Source organism: Dermacentor andersoni, chromosome 9 (assembly GCF_023375885.2).
Source record: "Dermacentor andersoni chromosome 9, qqDerAnde1_hic_scaffold, whole genome shotgun sequence".
Classification (NCBI taxonomy): Eukaryota; Metazoa; Arthropoda; class Arachnida; order Ixodida; family Ixodidae; genus Dermacentor; species Dermacentor andersoni.
In genome coordinates this window covers 37,517,206-37,530,564 of record NC_092822.1, presented here as the reverse complement: position 1 = coordinate 37,530,564, position 13,359 = coordinate 37,517,206, and the positions used below count along the sequence as shown (strand labels likewise).

Below are 13,359 nucleotides of genomic sequence, written 5' to 3'. Positions count from 1 at the left end.
TGGCGGGAAGTTACAAAACCATAAAGCGAAAAGAATAAGCAAATTGATGGAGAAAAAAAATGTTTCAATACTCACGGCTGTTGAAGTAGACATTGAACTCGCTCATGAGAAGAGTTATTTTGGCAGAGTCATCTCTGAAACCAGTGTATTTGGGGAGGCAAGCTGATTATTGACAAAAAAATGGTTGATGTTCATCTAGCTAGCTGATACAGAATAAGGAATCGCCGTTGACTAATTGCCCAGGTTTGTCAAATATATAGATTGTTATTCTACGAGTATTTCCCTGCTATCCTCTTTATTGTTGCCTTCAGTTGCCTTCACCCAAAAAGGTCACGTACTTGTGACGCCTGTGGCAGAAATGATGTTCCACATCTGCCGCCAAGGTTTGTGAGTGGTGGCGCTGGCTATGACACCCAGGGTTAGTTCTAGTAGTAAAAACATAAATACCCAAGAAAGTAGATGGAATAACGGCACCAGTGGTAGCTCAATTGGTTAGAGCATCGCACGCGTAATGCGAAGACGTGGGATCGATCCCCACCTGCGGCAAGTTGTTTTTTCATCTACTTTCATTGTCCTTAATTATAATTTCTTTATTTCATTTAGTAAGTACAATTCTTTTCAGAAGTAAATGTTCTAAAGCTTTTCTAAACACCCCTATTTCCACATAGTGACTATTCGATACGAAGAGCAAATCAAATAGAACACTATTCCTTGTTTATTCGAAAGTATTAAATGTTCGCGCACCTCTTGTGAGCATTTATTTATTTATGCATTTGTTTATTTATTTATTTGTTTGTATAAAAACCATCCGTGCTGTGGCATTACAGAAGGAAGGGGCATTGTGGCAAACTTTAGCCAAAAAATAAAGCGAGACCAATTTTAGAACAAACAACGAAATAAGCAATCAACCGCACTAAGCAATATGTTTTATATAATGCGAGGCAGCTATAGCAAAAGAAACGTTATCAACCATTTGGCGACACACTCATATATGAATACCTTAAAAAGAGAGCACGTGACAAATAATCGCGAATAAACACAGATCGTGCTAAGTTAGCAGATAAATGGAATTAAACAGTTCATTGGCAAGAAACAGTAATGGTCACCTTCAAACAGGGAGTAAGATTAAATAGTCGCACAGACGAAATTAAACCGATTCTGAACAATGTGGCAATTAGATATAATAACACAAAAAAATAAAACATAGAGACATAATTATAGGCTGGTTATCAGGTTTTGCAGTGTGCCACCAAAATAATTGTGTACACCGCTTTGCCAAATGTATGCTTGCCACTCCGCGCCTTGAGTGCGCATGTATTTTTTGGGATGTATGTCGCGGTTTTCATGGCGCCCCTGACACTCCAGACCTCTCCATGGTCAGTGTAGAGCAATTGTCAGTACACAGTCATGTCAGGAACTTAGTTACACCCTTAGTCGCTTTCGAGGGCGTAAAATATTTTACAGTGTACGAGCGTTCATCTTATACTCCAGGTCGTTGGAACTTTTTGCATGTACCAGAGGAGCTCCTTTATACAGCCTGAAGCCAGCATGGCGATGGCAGGCATCGTGGTCCGTATACATTTGACGAAGGCTGCACACTTTTTAAAAGCCCGTTTCTATCTTACCGTGTCGTATTGTCCTCCGTCGTGTACTTGACTTTGTAAGTGGCGGTAGTGCGACGTTTAGCTAAAGGGACGATATCATCTTCTGGAACTGCATCCCTCTTAAACGTCAAGCAGAACTTCTGTGGCTCCGATTCTGAAGTAGCTTCCAGGCGAAAAGACTTGAAGTCGTACATCGCCTAAATAGATCGAGTGGCGAAACAGGGAAAGTTCGGGACAGAAAACAACAACAAGGAAAGGGAGCCACGGGGGAGAGAATAGAATGACCGAGGTACGATAAGGCCAGACGTAAAGACGGTGCCAATGAAAATGTTTGTCCCTGCATGCGAAGCTCAGTGTGTACGTTCGAGGGTGGCCAGGCGCGCTGCACTTACAGAAGCCGGAATCGGCCTAAGCATGGCTTCCCAAAGAACAGCACTGCACTACGCGCCTGCCATACACGCACCTATTTCAAGGTAAAGCTGAAGAGTAACATTTATTTGGGCTGTAATAATTATTTATTCTATTACATCACCCTGTCCCTCTAACATCGAGAATACGCTTGGTCAACCAGAAAAGGCGCGAGAGCGAAACACGGGAGACGAGGCTGGCTTTTTTTTATTGACATGGTATAAGGCGATGCTGACTCAGAATATAAGGCGCCGGCTACGCCTTATCTCTTGAATGGCTCCCCCATACAACATACACGGTTCAAGATTACATATAAAATAATCTTTTCACACAAGCACCAGGGCTAATCGCGCAACGTTTTCACAGGAAGACTATGACGTAAGAAACACATGGTACATACAATATACAAGGTAAATGTCTGCACAGTTATGTAGACAAAAGTCTGAGAAATACAAACGATACTGTCGCCTAATAACACAGTCTCTGGTCAGCGGGTGGTATATTCATCGCGTAAATGCATTATATCAGGTATAGTCACAACAGAACAGTCAACATAACATAATTCACGAACACATGCATATATACAGCGACATTGAAATGAAAGGAGCAATAAAACCGTCAATAACATCCAACAATGCCGCTGTCTTCCAGAAAAGTCTTGAGTGCTTTTAACGCGCTCTTCTGCAAAGATGTTGTTGGTCAAGGACCCAAATGTTTCTTTAAACTGAAAGGTTTGCACTTTAATTTAATTAGGGTTGATCTAAGTCGGCATCTTGGTGTGTCGTGATGTGGACAATCTAGAAGGAGGTGATACATATCTTCGTCTACAAATCCAGAATCACTGGCTGTCTTGAAGTTCAAGCCACAGTATGCACTGACGTCACCGATTTTGTCGGCGTTTACTGGTCGCGCCTATTTGTACTTTCATCAGAGAGCATGAAATAGTTTGCCTTCTAAAGGAGCCATAGAGTGAACTTGGAAAGTTTCAATATGTTTTAGCGAAACCAGAATCGTCCGAAATTCAGACGGTAATTTTGAAACCAGAACGTCGAAACGACGTGCGGGCGCTGCTTTCAGGCGTGAAATTCGATGAAATAAACTTTTCCTGGCATTTTGTCTTATAATAATCAACCAATTACCGCGAAGTTGGCGAAAATTGAGTCATTAAAGCATGCTCTATCAATGTAAACTGACTTAGTGAGTCGTTTATCAGTCGTATTAGAATATGCCCACGGTACTATTCGAGCGTATAGCTCAATCTTCAAGGTCGTTGTTGAGGCAGACATACTTACGGCCCTGTAAGAGCAGCCATTTGTGCATTCCTCTCCTTCTCCCATGCACTTACGAAGAACCGCCACCGCAACAAGGATTTTTAGCAGGAGTGTGCCACTTTTTCTCATCTGTGTCGTGGAATTCAAACAATGAATTTTCGGCAATCGCTCTGTTCATGTACAAAAGTGCATACCCCAGAAGAAAAATAGGGCATGAAATAAACGTGTCTATTGAGGCCTGGATGGTGGCATCAAATGTTTAAAATAGTTGGAGCATCTTTTGGTAAAAAATTCAATCGGGGTTTGGGCAACATTCAGTGAAGAAAGAAACTAGAAGTTAGAAGAAAAGCACCAGAAATGAAATTGCACGGGAATACACACGTACGTCGGAATGTCAGAGGAAAGAGGTCTGAGGGGAATGACGCAAAAGGGGTAAGAGGGAGGGATGGATGGATGAATGGATGGATGGATGGATGGATGCTATGTGCGTCCCTCTTGAAACGCGGCAGTGCCTTGCGCCAACAAGCGCTATATTTCTTATTTTGCTGAATGTCTTACATATATTTTTTTAAACTGACAATGAATGCCTTCAAAGGGACAATAAGAGCCCAACAATTGAAGGGTTGCTACCTGGGCGAGTCGGTACATATACATTAATCCTTACAGTGCGAATAATTCAAACACGTTTGGTTGAGGGACTAAATGTTGCGCGGGTGTATGCATGCGTGATTTTTTCTTCTCATAGAATTGTTTGTAAGCAATAAAATTTTAGTCGTGAGTCAGTGCTCGTGTTACGCCCCTCTTCTTTGTCCGTGTTTGATTTGTTCGCGCTGCAATTGCAATAACGCAGTAATAGAACATTCAAACGGTCGAAGTTTCGCCAAAAATGTGCAGCACTGATTGCGATAGAATACAAGCAGACGGCTATACGAAGTAAAGTTATTGGTTTAGTCAGCTGCATAAACTTCTGTGAACATTTGATTCCCAACTAAATCGATGAGGAAGTTGTCACGAGCACACATGTAAGCCCGAACACACCTGGCTCGATGACCGCGGACACTCGCTGTCGGATGGCTGACGCGAAGAAAAGCGGCAGAAGCGGCGAGTGAACTCCCCTTTAGTGCTGCCTCCCGCTTTGATGAGAACTTCGCGCTCGGAAAAACAGCGCACGCGAAGCCATCACCTATGCCGGGCTGCCTAGCCTTCGAACCCAGCGCACATTGCCTCCAACATATGGCGCGTCCACCCACGCTCTGTCGCCGCAGCCGGCAGAGCGTGGCGGCAGTGCATGGCGGCTTATTGACTCTTAAGCAAAATTACACCCTTTCGCCACACAAAAATAATCGTCATCTGTCTTGTCCACATTTGCTTTCTTTAACGCGGCGAGCCCGGTACTTTCAAGTCACGAACGGCATGCCCGATATATCAGCACGACAGAGCATTCTCGAAAGGAAAGTAGCGAGCGCTGCATTTTCAAGGAAGGAAACGCAAGCAAGACAGATGGCGATTTTTGTTGTGTGGCCAATATGCACGCCAAAAGGTGTACATTTGGCTAAAAGTGTTGTTGTGTGGGAAGATGCAAACCAGAGGGTGTAACTTTGCTTAAGAGTGCTGATACAGCCTACCCGTTCTTCTTCTTTAGTACGCCACTGCTGTTATATGGCGGTATGAGTGCTGCCACCAACATCACAAAGCGTTGCGTTCAGAGAACCTGCAGGTTCTAACAATTAATTCCGAAACTTGACCATAGCCATCGACGGCGTCATTGCTTTAGAATCGTTAAAACGTCTACAAGAAGAGTCTGCTTGAATCTGTTTGGCACGCCGAATATCTGTATGCAGAAGGGAAGGAGAAATTAAAGTATGTTAGTATACGTACATCGGAGGAGTGCCAGGGAATAGCTGTCTTCAACGTCGAAGATGTTAGGAGTCCCGTGTAGGGGGGTCTATACGCGTTCATGGGTGGCTGAGCGCCTCATTTAATGTCGCTCAACGGAGTGGCGGGGGGAGGGGGGAGGGAGGTTGTACAGCGGGAATGTGCTTGAAGGCTTACGTGATTCAGAATGAGGAAGGTTTCATTTTCATTTTCTTTTTTTTTCCAGAGGAACTTGCAAGGCACGTTCTTCCACCTGCCTTTTTTTCTTTCTTCTTTTTCTCTCGCTGTTGCAACACGCTTAAACAACGCGCATCTCTATGGTCTCATTGGAGGAAACGCACATGTTCTTTTTGTTTTGTTATTTCACCAGTTCTACTTTTTCGATAGACGGGTGGAATAGTGTCGCTCTTGTGTCTATATTGTGCATGGAATGTTCTTGCGGAGATAACAGCTGGGGCTACAGCGCTGTCGCTCTGCATGTGCGGGACAAGCATGAGGGGGGGGGGGGGGGCGGAGAGGACACAAGTTGACGGCATTCCTCCCACGCCCCCTAACCCCTTTCGATTTGTTCGTATTTTCATGCGCGCGTATCATTTTGCCGTAGCTGGAATAGATACAACTTGCACTCGACTATCGAATGCCGCCACCTGGACGTAGGAAAAAAGGTATCCCACTTAAACCCTGTGGCAACAGTTTAACGGGCTTGCGAAATACGCGAATGCTCGTGTAAGATAATTTTTAGGGTACAATACGTCTGTTGCTAGAGAGCAGCGCTGCTCTCTTAAGTTAGGAAAATACTACGCTAAAGGAAGATAAGATAATTAAAATCAAGGAAGGAAGAAAGGTAATTAAAATAATGTTCTGGGGTGTTGCGTTCAACACCGCGATATAATAGACAGATTTAGGTTACGGGACGCAATTGACACAATTGGCTTGCGTACGTAAGAAATAGGGGCGACGGTACTGCGCATGCGCAGACGAAGACGCAGGTGTCTGCGCATGCGCAGTACCGTGGCCCCTAGTTCTTGGGTGCGCAAGCTGCTTGCGTCCCCTCATCTAATACCCCTGTCACACTGGGAGTTTTAATGTCATTCGAACCGAATGGCATTAGCATCAAATGACATTATTCAGTTGCTACACAGCGATATTTAATGTCATTAGCACCGAATGACTTCCGCAATCGAATGAGTTCGAGAAACTCATTCGGCTTCGCACTCGGAGCGAATGTGTACTCTCAACCCCAGAAACAAAGCAAAACACGACAGAGCGTTTGTAAATTGAAAGCCGTACTCGTGAAGAAATAATAACTTTTGCGTGTTTAATGGACTTGTTACATTAAAGAGACAAAATCTGTGCGGCAGGCTGTCGCAAAATGTTGTTACTCTCCAGCTCAGCAGCGTCTGGCCGCCGCCACTCTGCTCTTCGGCCATAGAACGTCTAATCGTTTCCTTTGATTATTACGCCTTGCTCGTAATGCAAAATACGCAGCAACTAATCGCTTCACCTGCTGCAACTTAGCGTCGTCATCTATTGTCGCTGTGTCAGCCATTTTGTTTGTTTTCAATTCATCGGCTACTCAGGTGGCTAAGCCTTGTTTTGGCTTATAATGGCCACATAGTCCGAAATAGAACAACTTTTTTGTACGCATTACTAAAATAATTTTTTTTTCAGTAAAGCAACGTTCCAAAATTATGATTAAATATGTGGATTCTTATGCAAGCACTTGATAGCTACCTTGTTCTATTTTAGTCGCCACGTTTTTTCGGGATGATCGCCATTGATATCGCCACCGAATGACATTAATTTTTCTAGTGTAGCACCTCCGCGGGCGAATGACATTTCTTGCACCGAATGCCATTCGATTCGAATGACATTAAAACTCCCAGTGTGACAGGGGTATAAAACTCTCTAATTATGAGGCACGCCGTAGTGGGGGAGACTCTGCTTCAGTTTTGACCAGCTCGGATTCTTTAACGAGAGCTCAGCGCGCGACAAACGTGTGTTTTTGCCATTTCGTACCCCTTCGAAACGCGGCCGGGATTCGCTGCCGCAACCTCGGGCTAAGCAGCACAACACCAAATCCACTACGACACCACGGCGAGTATATATATATATATATATATATATATATATATATATATATAGTCATATTATGAAAAGCCAAAAAACACTGACACCAAGGACAACATAGGGGTAATTACTTGTGCTTAATAAATGAAATAAGGAAACGATAAATTCACGGAAATTGAAGTGGATGAAAAAACAACTTGCCGCAGGTGGGAACCGAACCCACAACCTTCGCATTTCGCGTGCGATGCTCTACCAATTGAGCTACCGCGGCGCTGTTTCCCCATCGACTTTCTTTGGTGTTAATGTGTCCTAGTAGAACCCTGGGAGTGTTAGCCAGCGCCACCACTCACAGACCTTGGCGGCGGACGTGGAACGTCCTTCTTGCCGCTGGCGTCACGGCGTCACGTCAATTTCCCTTAATTTATCGTTTCCTTATTTCATTTATTAAGCACAAGTAATTTCCCCTATGTTGTCCTTGGTGTCAGTGTTTGTTGGCTTTTCATGATATGACTAATAAAATCGGGCCCCTCGGTTAACCCCCTTTCTTCTCGTTCATTACATAACGAGGGTCTCGAATCCGGCTACATTGATGCCTTCAGGTAGCATATGTGGGTTTATTGACCAGTTGCCTTCACCCAGAAAGATCACGTTCCCGTGACGCCTGCGGCGAGAAGGACGTTCCACGTCCGCCGCCAAGGTATGTGAGTGGTGGCGCTGGCTAACACTCCCAGGGTTCTACTAGGACACATTAACACCCAAGAAAGTGGATGGGGAAACAGCGCCGCGGTAGCTCAATTGGTGGAGCATCGCACGCGAAATGCGAAGGTTGTGGGTTCGGTTCCCACCTGCGGCAAGTTGTTTTTTCATCCACTTCAATTTCCGTTAATTTATCGTCTCCTTATTTCATTTATTAAGCACAAGTAATTTCCACTATGTTGTCCTTGGTGTCAGTGTTTGTTGGCTTTTCATGATATGACTAATAAAATCGGGCCCCTCGGTTAACCCCCTTTCTTCTCGTATATATATATATATATATATATATATATATATATATACCTATATATGTGGAACTCCTGTCCAAAGGGTGTTAAATTTTCGCATTGATCGAGGGAGGTCGCTTCGCACTGTTCTCCTCAGCGCCAGAGATTTACCGTCCGCATATTTCATTGTTTTAGTGAAATTTAGGCATTTGTTTAACCCTCTGTTAAATCTTTGTTTCCTCTTTTAACCTTGGTAACGTTGTACCATACTGATTCCTTTTTCTGCTTTGCCTTAAAGGCCCTTTATGGATAATACACGGGGGGGGGGGGACAATACATAATCAGACAGAACATAATATAATATTCACAGGTTAGAAGAAGAATAGCTAGAAACCACTTCACCAATGGCGAACGCATCAAAAATAAACAAACAAAATCAAAAACACACTAACAAAAACCTATAGCAACATAAGTAGCGCACTCCAAGGCGTGAAACGGGCAGGTGGCGGCTATAAATAGCTCATGTAAGAAAGAAGGCACAGAAAAGAAATCGTTCTAACATAGGACAATTCAGCAGACAGAGCAACGTGTTTAAACATATGGCATCAAAAGGAAAACACGCACGCGCATTAAAGAAAAAGGGAAATCAAGTTACCAAGGAGCTAGACCAAGTGACTATATATGAACAAAGCAAAGACGGGGAATGCGGGAGATGGAAAGTCAAGACGATGAGCAAAACGTGAACAAGGTGAATGCAGGAGCCGACGTTTCGACAAGTGGACTTGTCTTCTTCAAGGCGACATGCGCTTTCCTCGGCACAGCATATATAGGTGGGGTTCTTCTAAAATGGAGGGGGTGTGAGGCGGGAGGACGCGGAAACTGAACTATGAACAAAGAGCAGATAGCCTCGGTAGCCATCACAAATGCATAACCTTAATAATTTGAGAGAGATACCAACGAAACAGAAATTAAAAGACAAGCAGAGGTAGAAAATTGGATTATAAGGACGGAAACAAAGAAAAACGATAGAGATTTACAAGAATGGCAAAAAAAGAAAAGAAATTAGGACGTAAAATTTGTAGGATGACCAAAATACCGTGCCTTGCTATTTGACTCCCGAGATAGTTGCGTAAGGATAAAGCCATACCGGAGCAAATATTCGCAGAAACATGAGGTATGTCTCTGCTGCAGCGAAAATCCGCTTACTACTCCGCACGTCCTAATGGAACACTTACGCATTCGCCTAGCGAAACAAAAGATTACGAACATGTAATCAACAGGCTGTACTGATGAGCAAGTATAGATTGCATTATTAGCTCAAGCAAACTAGGTCAGTATTTGCCACCCCCCCGTTTCAAAGGGGCTGCCAATAAATAATAATCATCACCATCATCATCATATTTATCATCATCATCATCATCATCACACCTCCACCATCATCATCATCATCACGTGTGGCAGAACGCATGGAGCACCGACGTTTCGCCGCTTCATACTTCACTCCTTCCTCACTTCACCTCACTTTTGGCGCGAAGGGTCTGATTACCAGCAACGTACTTTTTTTTGTACGTGCATATATCACCGATTCCCAATGCAATTCCTGTGGACAACGTAGCATCACATGCTAGATGTAGCCCAAGATCTTTTGCTTCGAATTTTCTTTTTCCAGATTCAAACTACTACCTCTTCCGCAGTGTTAACGTGACCGACCCTCGCTACGATCACTGCTTGAGGAAGCTAGAGGAATACACCGACGGAAACGTGACATTCTCGAACGAAGGTCAAAACTGCGATCCACTTGTTGAGAAGTTGGAAGAGCAGACGAAGTTCGACTTTTGAATACCGCCTAATAAATTCTGCAGCACTCTTAGACTCATCAAGCGGGCTGTGCGAACTAAAACAAAGGTCTTGGTGGTTATGGTGTTGGGCTGCTAAGCGCGACGTCGCGGGATCGAATCCCGGCCACGGCGGCCGCATATCGATGGGGGCGGAATTCGAAAACATCCGTGTACTTAGATTTAGATGCACGTTGAAGAACCCCAGGAGGCCCAAATTTCCGGAGCCCCCTACTACGGCGTGCCGCACAATCAGATCGTGGTATTGGCACGTAAAACCCCACAATTCGTTCTTAAGGCACACTGCGCCCAGCTTCTCACATGAGTATGCGCCGCCCTTCCAGGCCAGAGAACCACGGTGTTCTTCGCGACGCGTATGGTTATAGAGAGAGGTCGGCTGGACGCACCGGCCTAACACAAGCTCATTGCGACAATTCAGCGGGCGCTGCTCTGTTAATGTTTGGGGTGCCATCACAGCCGAAAGCTTGGGACCCCTTATACGGCTAGAAGAATGCTTCACTGCAGCGGAATATTGTTCTGCAAATTGTTCTCCCATCCGTACTTCACGTTCCGTGGAGGCTTTCCTAGAGAACCTTGCAAACCGTAAACTTTCGTGGCCAGCGAAAGGAGTGGACATAAATCCAATTGAGAACGTCTGGGGAATTATATCACGCTTGTCACGTCTGCACCTCCATAAATGAACAAGGACTCCCTTTGGGCTGCTGTTCACGCCGAGTGGGACAGGCTTCGTGGCACAAAGCTCGCCACAGACCTGTTTGCCTTTATGCCAAGGCTCATGAAATCCGTCATCCTGGCCGAAGGAGACTTCACCAACTATTAATTAATGCAAAGTATGTTTTTGTCGAGCAAATCTGCTTCGTGATTTCCTCTGACTTCGTGCCAGCTTGAGCTTTTGTCTCAGTTGTTCTTTATATCTTTCTTAGACCAATAAATTTTCTATGGTCAGGAATTCACGCTTCAGTTCTGTTAAGCACACACGCATCGCGGTAGCATGAAAGCGTGCCGCATTTTACTTGCCAGGCATATTGGCCAGGAAAGCTTATCTGCCAGTCATTTCTGGCATTTGGAACGCACATGCGCTGCGATTGCGCCAGCCGGAACAAGATTCTAGCGTTACGGTGGCGGTTACTGAAAGCAGAGATTCGCCCAGCGACAGCCAACGCATATGAGAGTTGGACACGTCTCTTCGAACTAGCGCTGACTGAGCCAAAAGCCACGCTTTCCGCGGTTCGCGTTTCTTTTCATAGCGATAGTACAGTTTGGGCTGTCATCATTACTGCACCGTCAACTTTCCTCGTTTTCAAATAAAACAGGAGCAGAACAGAAGCAAACATATCGCAGGACAGGGAGCGCACCATCGCACAGCGTTATCAAACCGGATGTGCCCGCCTGTCAATGGTGATGACTGGACGGCGCGCACTATACCTTCAGTTATGCTTCGGCCACGCGCTCCGCTGTTCGCATTTCTTTCAATCGGCATAATACATTACAATGTCAGAGAGAATCAGTTAGGAACAACGCACTTAAGACCTACCTTTAGCAAGCTCAATAATGTGGCTTTTTGGGCGTGTTGGTAAGACAAGAGAAAAAAAAAAAAAAAAAAAAAACTAACCGCACAACCAAACGAGGACGATGAAAGAAGACGGGAGACACGAACGCTCATGTTTTAGTCTCCTGTCATCTTTCACCCTACTCGTTTGGTCATGCGCTTATAGTTTTCTGTCGTGTCTTTAGAAAGCGGTAAAGCTTACACTTATATTGGCAGTCTAAGTGCGGACTGGTGACTGAGAGCCAACTTTAGAGCCCCCCCCCCCCCCGCCCCCTTTAAATTGAATACGCAGACGGCTAACAATTAGGGCTCATTACACTTTTGTCTGATTACAAGGACATGCCCGTCATGTCTGAGCTTTTAGTTTTGCCTCACCGGGCTACTTTCCTCGATCGTACACGCTTGTGCGAACTTTCCTCTCGAAACGCAGATGTTCAGCTTTTTTCCCCTCATTTTTTGATCTGGTAGACATGGTGCCTTCTTTTTTCTTCATTCTTTACATAGAGCTTCGCTTCGTGTATAACAGCTGTACTTCCCGTGCCCGCCGTCTACATATGCAGGCAATGAAGACTTGGCTTGCAATAGTGTTTTTCATATAGATAATATTTATTTCGCATAGTTGGAATGCTGACATTTTATTGCCGGATAGCTTGCGCCGCCAACTGCAACACAAATGTCAACTGACTTTTATTTGGTGCCGACAGACTGGCGGGCTTGTGAAAGGCGGGACGAGCTCGACGCTAATGAATTAGTAAACAACTTTTTATGTCAGGATAAATTGTTCGTCTGATGTGGAGAAATGGTTGCTAGTATCACATAATGAGGTTTGCGACAACGCCAGTAAATACAGCTGCGATAAAGCACGTCGCTGTCTGCAGTTAGAAAACTGACATGCTAGCTGGCACTGACGTCATGAGTGGTAACGGTGAGGTGACAGGTGTAAGTCACCTCCGGATGCTCAGATAGACAGAAGGGTCTTGTTGACGCAAGTCGACGTAAGAGTCATGGCAGAGGTTGCGGTACTGCGCGAGAGAAAAAAAATTGGCGCTTGTCTGGAGGCCGGGATGCCATGTCGCCCTTCAGAAATTTCTGTCGACCACTCGGACATTTAAATTCCACTCAACAATCCGGTCCGATCAATACCGAGCCATATATTATTAAGTGGTCCTTCAAACTGAATGGTAAATGAGGTATTTAGACAGGAGATAAGCCAGCTCACCTGAGACTTTTGACGTGACAACCTGCTGCTGCCGACGCCGCCGCCGCTGCCGCTGCCTCAGCTGCTGCTGCTGCCGCCGCCACTGCCGCCATTGAGGGATGCACAGAGGGATGCACAGCGATGAATGCAAGTTCAGCATTTTCAGGTTTACCAACGAAGTCCAAGAAAGTCATGCAGAAGTGTCATGCGCTTTCCAGAGCTTGGCTGGAGTGACGAAGTCAATTGAAACTTCGCCAAAAAGCGCATCGAAGAAGCTTGTGTGGGGGCATATTACCTACTGATATCTACCCTTTAATGTGGGAGCGTTGACAGCGTCACCAAAGGGTGTGGGGGGGGGGGGGGGGCGCAATAACTTGGCACGCTCTTTGGCAGGTCTAAATGCCTACGGCAAAGGACCCCTAGTGGCGAGCACTTTTCACGCGTTCTATAACCTACGTGCAGACGGTGCCATGAATTCCCAAATTGAAGAACAGTCCAGTAGTCGAAAGCTCATAGAGGCCAGCGTAGTGACAGCGTAGGATTCGACA

The 13,359-nt window shown here is 45.2% G+C and overlaps 1 non-coding gene across 1 annotated transcript; it reads left to right on the top strand.

Moving 5' to 3' along the window:
- The first annotated feature begins 472 nt into the window (after positions 1-472).
- On the top strand, positions 473-546 carry TRNAT-CGU (transfer RNA threonine (anticodon CGU)). The gene has a single exon. It is a non-coding gene; the product is annotated as a tRNA-Thr (tRNA).
- The last annotated feature ends 12,813 nt before the right edge of the window (positions 547-13,359 follow it).